The sequence below is a fragment of the Amblyomma americanum genome, chromosome 3 (assembly GCF_052857255.1).
Source record: "Amblyomma americanum isolate KBUSLIRL-KWMA chromosome 3, ASM5285725v1, whole genome shotgun sequence".
NCBI classification, from domain to species: domain Eukaryota; kingdom Metazoa; phylum Arthropoda; class Arachnida; order Ixodida; family Ixodidae; genus Amblyomma; species Amblyomma americanum.
Window position 1 is genome coordinate 74,473,092 of NC_135499.1, and position 12,802 is coordinate 74,485,893.

Below are 12,802 nucleotides of genomic sequence, written 5' to 3' on the forward strand. Positions count from 1 at the left end.
TGTTCTGAATACGAGCAGTAAGTGTCATGTATACAGCTCAAAAAACAAAGGTGAAAACGGGCCCTCAACTTCTTTTCTTCAATACAAAGCATTCTATGAAGCCATTAAAGCGCACATGCTGCTCAGAACCAATATCCCTCTAATTGCGATGGCCTAACTGTTCAAGTTCAATTATGTGTACAACCGCCGCTGCGCCTTCACACATCGCTCGCAATTGTTCTGAATACGAGCAGTAAGTGTCATGTATACAGCTCAAAAAACAAAGGTGAAAACGGGCCCTCAGCTTCTTTTCTTCAATACAAAGCATTCTATGAAGCCATTAAAGCACACATGCTGCTCAGAACCAATATCCATCTAATTGCGATGGCCTAACTGTTCAAGTTCAATTATGTGTACAACCGCCGCTGCGCCTTCACACATCGCTCGCAATTGTTCTGAATACGAGCAGTAAGTGTCATGTATACAGCTCAAAAAACAAAGGTGAAAACGGGCCCTCAGCTTCTTTTCTTCAATACAAAGCATTCTATGAAGCCATTAAAGCGCACATGCTGCTCAGAACCAATATCCCTCTAATTGCGATGGCCTAACTGTTCAAGTTCAATTATGTGTACAACCGCCGCTGCGCCTTCACACATCGCTCGCAATTGTTCTGAATACGAGCAGTAAGTGTCATGTATACAGCTCAAAAAACAAAGGTGAAAACGGGCCCTCAACTTCTTTTCTTCAATACAAAGCATTCTATGAAGCCATTAAAGCACACATGCTGCTCAGAACCAATATCCATCTAATTGCGATGGCCTAACTGTTCAAGTTCAATTATGTGTACAACCGCCGCTGCGCCTTCACACATCGCTCGCAATTGTTCTGAATACGAGCAGTAAGTGTCATGTATACAGCTCAAAAAACAAAGGTGAAAACGGGCCCTCAGCTTCTTTTCTTCAATACAAAGCATTCTATGAAGCCATTAAAGCGCACATGCTGCTCAGAACCAATATCCCTCTAATTGCGATGGCCTAACTGTTCAAGTTCAATTATGTGTACAACCGCCGCTGCGCCTTCACACATCGCTCGCAATTGTTCTGAATACGAGCAGTAAGTGTCATGTATACAGCTCAAAAAACAAAGGTGAAAACGGGCCCTCAGCTTCTTTTCTTCAATACAAAGCATTCTATGAAGCCATTAAAGCACACATGCTGCTCAGAACCAATATCCCTCTAATTGCGATGGCCTAACTGTTCAAGTTCAATTATGTGTACAACCGCCGCTGCGCCTTCACACATCGCTCGCAATTGTTCTGAATACGAGCAGTAAGTGTCATGTATACAGCTCAAAAAACAAAGGTGAAAACGGGCCCTCAGCTTCTTTTCTTCAATACAAAGCATTCTATGAAGCCATTAAAGCGCACATGCTGCTCAGAACCAATATCCCTCTAATTGCGATGGCCTAACTGTTCAAGTTCAATTATGTGTACAACCGCCGCTGCGCCTTCACACATCGCTCGCAATTGTTCTGAATACGAGCAGTAAGTGTCATGTATACAGCTCAAAAAACAAAGGTGAAAACGGGCCCTCAACTTCTTTTCTTCAATACAAAGCATTCTATGAAGCCATTAAAGCACACATGCTGCTCAGAACCAATATCCATCTAATTGCGATGGCCTAACTGTTCAAGTTCAATTATGTGTACAACCGCCGCTGCGCCTTCACACATCGCTCGCAATTGTTCTGAATACGAGCAGTAAGTGTCATGTATACAGCTCAAAAAACAAAGGTGAAAACGGGCCCTCAACTTCTTTTCTTCAATACAAAGCATTCTATGAAGCCATTAAAGCGCACATGCTGCTCAGAACCAATATCCCTCTAATTGCGATGGCCTAACTGTTCAAGTTCAATTATGTGTACAACCGCCGCTGCGCCTTCACACATCGCTCGCAATTGTTCTGAATACGAGCAGTAAGTGTCATGTATACAGCTCAAAAAACAAAGGTGAAAACGGGCCCTCAGCTTCTTTTCTTCAATACAAAGCATTCTATGAAGCCATTAAAGCGCACATGCTGCTCAGAACCAATATCCATCTAATTGCGATGGCCTAACTGTTCAAGTTCAATTATGTGTACAACCGCCGCTGCGCCTTCACACATCGCTCGCAATTGTTCTGAATACGAGCAGTAAGTGTCATGTATACAGCTCAAAAAACAAAGGTGAAAACGGGCCCTCAACTTCTTTTCTTCAATACAAAGCATTCTATGAAGCCATTAAAGCGCACATGCTGCTCAGAACCAATATCCCTCTAATTGCGATGGCCTAACTGTTCAAGTTCAATTATGTGTACAACCGCCGCTGCGCCTTCACACATCGCTCGCAATTGTTCTGAATACTAGCAGTAAGTGTCATGTATACAGCTCAAAAAACAAAGGTGAAAACGTGCCCTCAGCTTCTTTTCTTCAATACAAAGCATTCTATGAAGCCACTAAAGCACACATACTGCTCAGAGCCAATATCCATCTAATTGCGATAGCCTAACTGTTCAAGTTCAATTATGTGTACAACCGCCGCTGCGCCTTCACACATCGCTCGCAATTGTTCTGAATACGAGCAGTAAGTGTCATGTATACAGCTAAAAAAACAAAGGTGAAAACGGGCCCTCAACTTCTTTTCTTCAATACAAAGCATTCTATGAAGCCACTAAAGCACACATACTGCTCAGAGCCAATATCCATCTAATTGCGATAGCCTAACTGTTCAAGTTCAATTATGTGTACAACCGCCGCTGCGCCTTCACACATCGCTCGCAATTGTTCTGAATACGAGCAGTAAGTGTAATGTATACAGCTCAAAAAACAAAGGTGAAAACGGGCCCTCAGCTTCTTTTCTTCAATACAAAGCATTCTATGAAGCCATTAAAGCGCACATGCTGCTCAGAACCAATATCCCTCTAATTGCGATGGCCTAACTGTTCAAGTTCAATTATGTGTACAACCGCCGCTGCGCCTTCACACATCGCTCGCAATTGTTCTGAATACGAGCAGTAAGTGTCATGTATACAGCTCAAAAAACGAAGGTGAAAACGGGCCCTCAACTTCTTTTCTTCAATACAAAGCATTCTATGAAGCCACTAAAGCACACATACTGCTCAGAGCCAATATCCATCTAATTGCGATGGTCTAACTGTTCAAGTTCAATTATGTGTACAACCGCCGCTGCGCCTTCACACATCGCTCGCAATTGTTCTGAATACGAGCAGTAAGTGTCATGTATACAGCTCAAAAACAAAGGTGAAAACGGGCCCTCAGCTTCTTTTCTTCAATACAAAGCATTCTATGAAGCCATTAAAGCACACATGCTGCTCAGAGCCAATATGCACATTGACCTTAAGGAAATTTGTACACAAGTGTATATTCCGAAAGAGCAGCTTTTTCTCAAGTGCACCCCATGTAGCATAACACCCATTATTGTGGAAATAGGCAAATTTTTTGCCAACTAGCAAACACATCAAATAATATTCAAAACAGCATTGATGTACGCCCTCCACAATTTCAGGCACAAAGATCTACAAGGTACAAATCTTTCGAATTGCGAGTAGCCTGTGCACCTTCGAAAAAAATTTGACGACCACTTCCGTGTTAATTTGAGACATATTAGTATCTGAACATTGTTGTTCCTAATCTGTCTCAGTGGTACCAGTAAGCATTCTGAAGTAAGCCTTAAGTAAGCGGTACCAGTCAGTATTATAACTCTCTTGTAGTCTCTTTTTTGGAGATTGAAAAGCACACCTCCTTGATGAATATCACTTGTTAGCATTTTGGTGTCGTTTATAGTCGAGCAATGTCAGTCGTCTTTTTTAAATTGTCAATTTTGAATCTACCCACAGACATTTGTAAAGCCCAGCTTAAAAACCCAATCATAGTTAAAGCAGAACCACTGGTTATTCAGCGATGTCATGATAAGCACCGGGACAACTGAGAATAACAATATACTTGAATCACTACCTTACAAAGCAAGAACTTTTGAATATTTTGCATTTAGCCTCTTCTAGAGTCATCACCATCATCATCAGCCTGACTTCATTAAAGTCTGTCAATTGCCAGCTGCAGCCACTGTATCCCCGCTCAATCTCAACCAACCACCTAACTTTCTGCTGCCACCTGCTACGCTTGCCTTTACTTGGAATCCGCTCCGTTACCCTTAAGAACTAGCAGCAATCTCGGCTTCACGTTAAAAACCAATTTCTTACTCTTGATTTCAAATATGATTCATTATTAACCCACATTTGTTCCCTAAACAACTCTCTCGACTTACGGTCTCTTAACTTTACACCTGTAATTTCTTTCCATAGCACGCTTCGTTGCCCGTAACCTAAGCTGAACCCTATTCGTTAGCCTCAACAGGTCTGTCTCACAGGTGAGTGCCATTAAGATAGAGCTGTTGTATACTTTGTATACTCCTATAGTACGACAGGAATAGAGAGATTGTACTACAAAGTGTATACTGCACGGATGGACATGTCGCGTGCAGGGCACATGAGCTGAGGCAGGAAAGTCATTTCCTCCACGCGAACAATTATTGACTGTGCCGCTTACATTTAGATTAGAGCCGGGGGGTTAGACGAGCTCTCAGTCAGAAATTACGACTTTCTGAACATCACCTGTTAGTACCCAGAAGACATGTTTATGGATCACGCTCTGGGAAGGGAGCAAGCCTTTTCAGTTCACAGCAAGTTTATTTCGAAACAAACTCACTGCATTGCAAAGCCAAAAAGACAATGGCCGGCCGCGGTACAAGATATGGACTTGTCGCAGATTTCTGCTAGAGCAAGCTACATAACTTTACTGCTCTTGTGAAGCTTTCATTCCTCAAATGATACCCGACCTTCCTTTGTTAGTGGTGCCACCCCGTTAGAGCCCCACTGAGGCATAATTCGAACCGCTTTTTTCAGTGCAGTTCTCGTGGTGTGTTCCAGCAGATTATAGAGTATTGCATGAACACAGGACTGTGACAGAACATAGTTTCAATGCTGATCTTTTGATTGGGTTGATGGTTACTACTTTTTTCCTCACTCATACTGAAAACACAAACAAGAGACAAGTGAATATAAAAGCAAAAACACTGCCATACCAAACAACTATAGGGGGTGCTTTCACATTCAACTTCATCTGCTCTGGTTTTTGGTCAAATGCAGGGAGGTGCACGACAATGAAAACTACCCCGCGAATCCTTTTCTGTTTTCAACTATTGATTCTAATGTTACATCCCTTTATCGACAAACATAGCCAACCAAACGACCCAGTAATGCAAAGGCAGACGACAAGCAGAGTAGTCCTGCTGCCTCCGCTTACGCCACTGCTGGGCTTGCAGATGGCGAAAAAAATGGTTGACGTGGGGTCACATATTTTAGGGCGGCGCATTTTCCCAAGTGGTGTTGCCGGCGGCCCCCCTAGCAACTGCAAGGAAGTGAGTTAAGCAGTCGTATAACGATTTGCTCTTATTAATCAAGTTCAAATTCAGAATTTAAAAAATACGTGCCTATTTTTAAAACAAGATGAAAAAGAAATCTACAACCGAAGGTACGCCATTAACCGGAGTACAGTACTTTTTTTTCCCCATCACAACTAAAGAAATTTGCAGCTAATATCTTAAAACATCCCTGCCCTAAGCAACCGAAAGTGATAGCAACAGAGCTATAGGAAGTGATTTTTATTTACATTCACCACCGCATCCAACTGTGTTGCCACGACTTGTCCTAGCACAAAATTGTGTAACCTGCACAACCGTTGTGGTTGCACCAATCGGTCAAGCTTGCTCTGAAGAGCCAAGCAGTGAGAAAGGACTCCACAGCTCAAAAATCTAAAGCATTAAAAGTCCCCCAATATTAATTTCTTTAACACGCGGTAGCCTTAGAAGCCACTAAACGCACACACTTCTTGGAGCCAATATTCACATCGATCCTCTGAGGACCTCGGTAATCAAGCATACATTACGAATTTGCGGCTTTTTCTCGAGTGTGCCCCACCTAAGCTAACACCCATAATTTTGAATATAGGCAGCTTTTCGGCAACAAGAGAATGCAGCAGATTTTTTTCAAAACATCAATGCAGCACATCAGCCATTTCTTTGACGAAGCTTGTCGCCAGTACTAATCTCTCTTTTTCTAAAATTGTAGCATGTAGCATGTTGAAATTGTACCTAGCTTCATAATTTTGGGAATACTAGTTTATGAATATTGAAATTTTTTATCTGACTGGCGTTCTTGAGGCATATATTTAATAACATAAAAGATATTCTGCAAACCAGATGATGAATAGAACCTAAAACGGTTAGGCCCAGATGCCTGCCTAGGCACTCACCAATTAGAATTTTGGGTAGGCAATAGCATTCGTCCTCTAACGTAGTCCTCTGTAGAGGTCGTCAAGCATTCCGGCTACATGAATGCCATCGTTAGTATTTGAGTGTATTATAACAAACCGATGTCAATGCATTCCTTTTTGTAATATACTCAATTTTGTACATATGTACACTGATGTGTAGAACCGAGCATAAACACGCAATCCTATTTTCCACAAAGCCTAATAATTTAGCGATGCAATTATAAGCACAGGACAATGCGAAGAAAGCTGGCTATGCTCAGAAAAGCAAACTTCTCGACCCACTGCTTTACAAAGCAATACCATCATTACCTACTAAAATGAGTTTAACCCAGGGTTTCCTGTATATCGGTGAAAAAGCAATGAAAACGCCGTACACTATATTGCGCGGATTATGAGCATCAAACACCGGCGCCCATCGCCTGCGCGAAAGTCGCACACCTCCGAACATTATGCTCATGCTTCTTTGACTCGAGTCGCAAGGTTCCTTTCATTTCTGGCACAGTGAATATTTATTGACTCGGCCCGCTTTCCTTTTAGGTTGCAGCCTGGGGTGAGGAGCGTTCACGGCCAAAAATTATGCCTTTAATCCTTTTGCTGATAATTAAAACAGCTTTGCGAATGCCCCTTGTTAGCACCTAGGGAACATGAAAGATCGAGCTACAGCAGGCATGCGAACGGCTTCCGTTCCCAGCGTGTACATTTGGGAGACATCATTGAACTTAAAGCCAAACAAAAGATGTCAACTTTGAAGAATTCCTGAAACTGGCTCCTAAAAATAACCTTTGCAGAAGGAAAGAAAAACAGCAATACTCTGAGCGGCGTAAGTTACGAGACCCTTTGTCACAGAGTTCTAAACGAATTTTTTTCCCTATTACCGCTAACATCTCTCTAGAGTTAACAAATGCAACATTCCCCGTCAACGCGAAAACATTAAACACATTAAACTACACGGCTGACATACCACCAGCACTTGCAATTGCCAGCCTGTGTCTGAGCTAATTTTGCTGGCCAGTCCCATATCGCGGCATTACAGGAAGTGTATTTTAGCTTGACTACAGTGCGTTGACCAGGCAGGGAAATAAGCTTTTACGTACCGGCCGATGTTGGCCGCCCACTTGGAAGGGAGGCCTTGCCTTCTGAAAAGGAAGTTAATAGTATAAGGCCTTGTTCTAAACCAGCTTTTACAATTAACTAGAATCAACTGAATGCACTACCAATTCCACAGGCGTTGGAGCGAAAGCGGTGTTGCTGCGGGCGGGGCCAGACTGCAGACTCTCTTAGCAGAGATCAGTGAATGCTTGGGATGTGGCTTGTTAAATAGGTATGCAACTGCTCTGGGCACAAACAGAGCAAGTCTGGAGTGAATGTTGACACAAACCGGGATGCATTTTGCTGCTCTTGGGGCACAAAATTGAGGCCACGCCCACTGAGCTCTTAACTGGCCACGAACTTACATTACGAGAGGTTGCTATTTGTGGCTCAGTTGCATACAGCCTGGTTATGCAGGGTGTATCCACCCAGGGAATGAAAGCAGTCACACTTCAATCAAGATACGAGCGGAAATGGGAATGTTTTCGAGCGCTCGACTTGCCTTAGTATGCAGCATACCATCCTGGTTTGCATATGTGCTGCAGAAAGTCTAACTAATTAGGCCATATTACATTTGGCTATTTGCTAAAGAGGTATGGGTATGTACTATATACAGCACTGAGAAAGTGACTTTTCTCTGCTTACCATAAGTGTCCAGTATCTCAATGCACAATCATATTATACGCGTCTACCTCATAAAGAGACATATGTGCTATGAGAGGTGCCGCTTTGAGGGCACCTGATTATTTTTTTTTTCATTTCACTGATCGCATACTTGTGAGCTGAGCATTTCGAGATATCAAATGGCAAAGTCAGCCTCCTGATCATGGAGTAGGCTCACTAATGTTCGCCCGTCTTGATGACCAAAGCTCGAGAGCGTAAAAAATTTCCATACGATTCTAAAAAAAATGGGGTTTTGCGCTTGATTCTAACCGTCAGGATTGTCTACGTAACTTGCTTTGCATTATTTAGCGGTTTATTCTATTTCTGCAAACTACACTTTCAAATTGGCTCTAACAAGATGAATTACTAGGTTGCAGATTCAAAATCTATCGGCCTCTTCAAAGAGTTATTTCCTTTGAAGTTGTTCTCATTGTGGTAATTCAGGCGCAAGTCCACAAATGCAAAATGTTAGTCTGGTCTCACACAGTAGAATTGACAATAGTGCATACATCTCGCTAGCTTTCTCGGCATCAGCTCACTACCATCTTACGCATAACATCTAGCTAGATAATTTCTCGGCGCTAGCTCACTAAAATCTTACGCATAAGCTCCTGGGGAATGTCGTGACTAGATAAATGAGTAGCTCTAACCGCTGCAGCTGCCAGAAGAGAAAGAATCATACGTCCATTGCGGGATGTCAGCACATGGCACAGGTTGTTCCTCACGGGCCTCAAAGCCTCAGGTATGAGTCCAGAGCCCTCTATACGATGTCCCTCACAGCCCAAATGGCGGCTTCGGGACGTTAAACCACCAATTTCTGCAATTTATCCTGCTTCCTGTTTTTGTATTCTCTGTGCGCTATAAGCAAGATTATCTTATTGAATTGCATATTAGTGAAGCTTCTTACACTACATGAAGTATGCGGAGCAACAACAGACAGCTACTTTTGGTGAAAAGCTCCCAGGTTTCGGTTTCGGTGAAAGCTCCCAGGTTGCTTTAGTTTTCCAGTCAGTAAACTGCCACTGGTGGCAATAGGCGATTTGCACACATTCCTGTAAGCAGGTTGTGATGACGTCACAAGGTCACGTGACATAGGTGGCCCTACTCCTATGTGTCCTGTGTGTCCTATGTGTCCTAGATTGATTATAAGGATTTTTTTGTAAATTTTTCGCTCTCAACCAACCACGCTGAGTACGACGTCGGCTTTTCAGTGATGGGAATCTCTTAACGATGTTATGTCAATGGAACCTCTCGAAGCCACTGTCATACCGCGCAGTGAAAAATTTATCATTATGATAAAGAAACTTGACAACATGCGGCGGTTATATCATCAGTTTCATGCAACGTGTTATCTTCATAACCTGTGCAGGAGATCGAACGGTTGTGGATGTAGAACAGGAAAAAATACTCTCTTTACACAATGCCAGTGCCACCTGCTTTAACAGGTGTGCAACCTTCTCAGAAGACGAAAGATATATATATATATTCTGATAATTTTACAGCTTCATTAACCATACATAGTGGTACAAATACATACCGCTCGCGGGATGTGAAGTTGTAGAAGGCTGTCCAGTGGTCGGCAGGGTGGAAGGAACACCTGGAAAAGGGTGAAGGAAAATTTCCTGATCAGAACAATTTGAAAGCGCTAGACAGTTTTAACGGAGCACGTACCCGAACAGCATAGGTAATTATTGGCCCAATATTGGGAAGGAATGACTTCACATTGCTCCTTCGTAGGACCAGTATTTCCCAATACATTTCTAATACTTGGCCGTCTTCCTGAGCTGCTTAGACAGCACTAATTTTGGACTAGGTTTATGTTTATTGAGGCTGATTACACATTTTATATTCATGGCAGGCTTCAACCATGCGGTTAGCGCTTCACAGGCATTTTTCAAAAGAGCGGACGATCGTTTGGCTTGCGTTTTGTTTATGGCGATTGTAACGACCCAAAAGGACTCGGGCCAGGCTTTGAGGGACACCGGAGTGAAATGCATCGAAAATATCGACCACCTGGGGTATAAGTGACAGCATGACGGTCTCTGTTGTCTAAGCTCCGGCAGTGCTCTTACTGCTTATTGTCGAGGCTCGAAGTGGAGGGGGGTGGGGCTATACCTTAGACGACACTTGCAGGCTTATCGTTTCAGCGTAGTGTGCAGGTAAATATAGTGATGTTCACCTACCGTGCACGTTCTCTTCCACAAGCTTTTTATTTTGCCCAATGGAACCTCTTCACAACTTAGCAGCTTTCCTAAGAGTTTTGTGACATCATCTAGGAAAAGTAACTCCTAGTTTGAAAAATACTTGTGTAACCACTATGACGCTGCTTTAATCTACAGGTATGCTTTGGGTTCTTGGGAACACAGCTGTGCCTTCATTATGTTTCCGACAACATTTTATCGATCGACAAATAGAGGTTCTTTCTCGCAGATTGATGCAAATTTGTCTGAAAGCGATAACTCAGTGGGTTAGTAGCGATGCTCAAGGTTCGAATTCACAGGAAGAAATCAGCAGCTGTGATAAAGAGGCCTCCACAATCATCCAGCCATCAGCAGGATTAAGTTCGCTAGAACCAAAATATCTCGTCAGTGGGAGAGACTTAAAAACAGTTAAACTGGCTGGGGTTTGGTTTGAAGACAAGCTCCCTCTAACGGCGGCTACACTGGCAGAGAACTCTGAGTGAAATCGACAGACGATAAGACTTTCCTACAGCTGACAACTGCCCTTGGCATTGATGTAGACAGTATAGCCGAAGAAGGTCACAGAACGAAAACATGAGCGCAGAAATAGTGCAGTCTACTGTTCTAGTCACAGAAATGAGCACGTTGACTGAGCTTACCGGTTTTTTTATTTCGTTGGGAACTACAGCCTACATTCGCAATAAGAGGAGGAGGACAAACTTCATTTCCGACGACAAAAGTAGCAGTGGGTGTGGGGTATAGCCCCATGAAGTGGCCTTAGCAACAGCCTATATTTCCAACATGAAATGAACTGCTAGCACTTATACACATTTCCTTCGTTCAGATTGGAATAGCTTCTGGATGGATTAAATAAGGAACTATAAGAAAACTACAATTCCTAAATGGCGATCTGATGAACATTAAGTAATAAACTATAAACAGATGGGCTCATAAGAGCTTAAGTACCCACTGGAAGAATGTTTCGAGAAGAAACAGAAAACGACTTAGGTGACTGACTGCAAGCAATGAGGACAAGGCGATTTCAGTAGCTACAAATCAGGTGCTGTATGGCGGGGTTGGACAGATTCCTTTGAGTTGAGTTAAGCTTGAATTAAAGAAGCGCTGGAACGTTGTCTCCTATGTCTTCCAAACAGAAGCAGTGCCCTGCACTTTCAAATGCATTAATTCCTACAGTTACCAACTGGGTGGCATGAATATCACGATTCGCTTGAAAAATCCTCTGTCGGGACTGGGCAGGTAAGTGTAAATTGTAGTGACTTGATGTAGCGACATCCATAGCTTTCTGACAATAGTCTGATTGGTAAACAGCATTTTGAAGTTCGATAATAAGTGTGATGGAGTGGGAGCTTCCATCATTTGCGATGATAAGTTCCAGCCATGCAAGTGGTTTCATGGTAAGATAACAAAGCACTCTTGCCGCAGGAATTACTTTCCAAAGTGGTGACGATGCACGCTCAAGTGCCCTGCTTGTGTCCTCATACTTTACGACAAGCAATACCTCTATTCAGTACTGTTGGTTTTTTTTTATGGTGGCGATCGCTTTCGAAGTTTTGAAGTCAGTTTGGGTCCTATTTGAGGACAGCAGAAGTACAAAAGACACGATACAGGACATTTTGATTTCAGGTAAATTCATTATGGAAATTTGAGGAAAAAATTAAAGGGCACGTGCGGCAAAGAAAACCGGTTCCATTTTGCACACATGGCATTGATTCCTCCCTCACGCATGCAAACCACAAAAACAAGCATTGCTAATGCAGCACTCAGCTTCTTTCTTCGTAAAGGTACGCTTTCTGCAGACATTGCCAAAAAATAGGCGGGCCCATACCGTTTTTACAAATCTACTCATCTTTAGGGAATTCCTCTAAGTATTTATCATTCTTCCAGTTATGTGACAATTTATGCACATAGGGCATTAACAACCAGTTTCATTTTCGTTTAATTTCTTTATCGCTCTTTTTACTTATCGTTGCTGTTTCAGCCTCCGCCATCACGATCCCAAATGTCTGTAATCTTGAAGACAAATCAGGACAGCACACCGAAGGCTCAGAGTGCTAATACCACGTTTAACTATTTTCGAGTGCACTGAAAAGTGATGCAATACTTCTCAGTTCAGTCTCATATATGTCGGCTTCTCCTGTGAGATCATGGAGGCAGTGGTCGAAACACTGCTGAGAAGCACGACAAAGGGCTGAAACTAACGAAAAACGTGATGCTGTATCCATAACATAAAAGGTTTCGCACAACCTGACAAGTTCACGGGCAATTACAAAGTTTACGGTGTCTCCAGAGCTGTTCAAACGGGATGAACTGTGCCCCCGTATCGTACAAGGAAAACACAAGAGAACCGGTCGTAAGAAAAAGCTCGCCGGACCCTTTGTGGAATGGGCTGCTGGATTCTACGAGATACAACCTGTGAGCAGGCGTACGTAGCGAAGACTTGACATTGCGTCAAAGATCGCGCATGGGAGCGAGAGCTATCGTTATC